Below are 2490 nucleotides of genomic sequence, written 5' to 3' on the forward strand. Positions count from 1 at the left end.
ACTGTTAAGGTATATACTATCAACCATGCATTTAGATATAGTATATCATAACAATTATTATGTTAAAAAGTCTAAGTGGGAGATGTTGGGATATGTACTACTAACCGTGCATTTGGATATAATATATTATTAACAATTACGATGGTTAAAAGTCTAAGTAAGATATTGTTGGGATATATAATATTGACCATGGTATATATACTATTGACCATGTGTTTAGATATAGTATTTATCATATAATAATTATTAAATCACATTTAGTAAAAGATTTAATAGATCATATATTCATTTATGTATTTGTTTACTTATATAGTAGATGAATTTAATGTATAGAGTTTTAGCTTATACGCAGAGGAATAAATCATTGATTTTCATAAGTATAAAGATTTTTTATCACAATCTAGGATGAAAATTGGACAAGTCATCGACATGATTGTAGAACAAGATTGAATATAATAAATCTTGATTATGGGAATGGTGTAATTCTTACTTCTTGCGCTAGTGTATTTTGTATGTATTAAATGGGATAGAGCAGAGATAGATATTTTAGACTGTCTGACAAAAATATATTCTCTAAACTATCAAATGTACTTATATTCTCAATCTTGATATAACTATTATGATCAATATATATTATTTATCATTTTGATTTACTAAAAGGTGAGATTTTGATATGATCCAAAGGCCAACATAATTTTTTATGCCTTTCCCGAGACCAACACATGAGGAATCAAGTCTTGGTCACATTGAAGGTGAGAGAATATGCAAAGAAAAACCACTTTGGACACTCAAACAGCAATTCCGTTTGTGGAAGATTGCTTGGAGGCTTACCCTAATGACTACCCGAGGGCTTCAAAGGATTTCACAAGTCAAAGTGTGATGAGGAGTCTCAACACTACAAGTTTCCCCTTCATTGAAGCCCAAACACCCCATGGTTTCCCTTCAATAAAGGTATTTTGGGGATTGCACATATTGGAGAGACACTCCATGACTGCCCCTTGTGATTAAGGGTATTTTGGCTATTTTGTTATGTAATAATATAACCTATAAATAGTCTTTTATTAGGTCAGTTTCTCTTCATTTTTGGATGATGGATATTTGAAAGAAACATTGTAACACTTTCTCTCTTTGAGAGTGTAGTATCTTAGTGTAGGTCTTGGAAAAACCATTAGTGTAGGGATTGGAAAATCTGTGTATTGGATATTGCTTAGAAACGATGGTTGTAAGTAGAGTCAATTTCCTTAGAGATCAACTTAAGAGTTTGGTGTTGTTATTGCGGGTCTTAGGGGTCTCATCATTTGATACACAATTTGGTTCCTATTTCTTGTAATCTTGTATGTCAAACTATGTATCTTACTTTATTGCATTGTTTTTGTTGTCATCTTGTCCTCGATTTGAGTTGCTGCCATATCTAGTATTCATCTTGCATGTTGAGTCTTGATTCTTGCTATCTTGTTCTTAATTTATCTTGGTGATTCTTAGCTTTTTTTTGTGTTTATTAACTTGATCCGTATCATTTGATGTCAGAGCAAGGATTGATTTCATTACTACAAAATCAATCTTGGTCTTGATATCTTAAAAATAAAAAAAAGTGTTGAAACTTGATAATTCCACAAAAAAATATTTTGTCCGTTTTTTATGTTTAGGCTGAAATTTGAGACTTAGATTTAGGAGATTTTTATGTGTTTGGTTGTTTATAGTGTTAGCTTCTTCTTTACTAAAACTAATAGAGTTTAAATCTAAATTTTAAGCCATTTCCAAGTTGTTCTTGAATTTTGGAAGATTGTTGTTGAGGGCTTAAGCTTGAGCTATGTGTTGTTGATGTTTTTGGTTGAGATTTGGTCATGAAATTGTGGTATTGCTGTTGAGGAGCTCAACATATGAAAAAAGAACCAGAAAAATCATCCAATTCCGAGCTCATTTGGGCTAGGTACCATTGTTGAATGTTCTTCATAAGTTATTGAACAAGAACATTCAAAATAGTGGTTTGATCTAAAAAGTCAAGTGGAAAGAGAGTGATCTTTGTTTGTCTTGAAAACATTTACAAGACAACACAAAAGAAGAAAAGGAGCAAAAAGGATTTCAAAAGCCTTTTTTCCAAAAAGGAAAGGGGTATATTCCCAGGCTTAAAAAGGGAAATGAGACAAAGACTATAATACCCCACATTTTGGACTAGAATGGAAATCCATCATTCATATGTGTAGATGTTCCAAAAGCCTCAAATCCTATGTAATTTAGTGTTTTAGTCAATTATTTAATGTGGGAATCTATTTGAGAATGAATTAGGATCATATAGGTTCCCTAACTCAAGGTCGAGTTGAAAGTTTTCCTATCATTCAAGTATTAGTGGGCATCAAAACTTGGTTCAACCTCAATCGACAATAACTCCTTGTATATATCTAATTATTTAACCTACTATATATCAAATGAAAGTTCTTTGAATTATCTTTCCAATGATACCAATTTTGTCAAAAACCGATATCGGATCAA

Source organism: Capsicum annuum, chromosome 1, assembly GCF_002878395.1.
Source record: "Capsicum annuum cultivar UCD-10X-F1 chromosome 1, UCD10Xv1.1, whole genome shotgun sequence".
Lineage (NCBI taxonomy): Eukaryota > Viridiplantae > Streptophyta > Magnoliopsida > Solanales > Solanaceae > Capsicum > Capsicum annuum.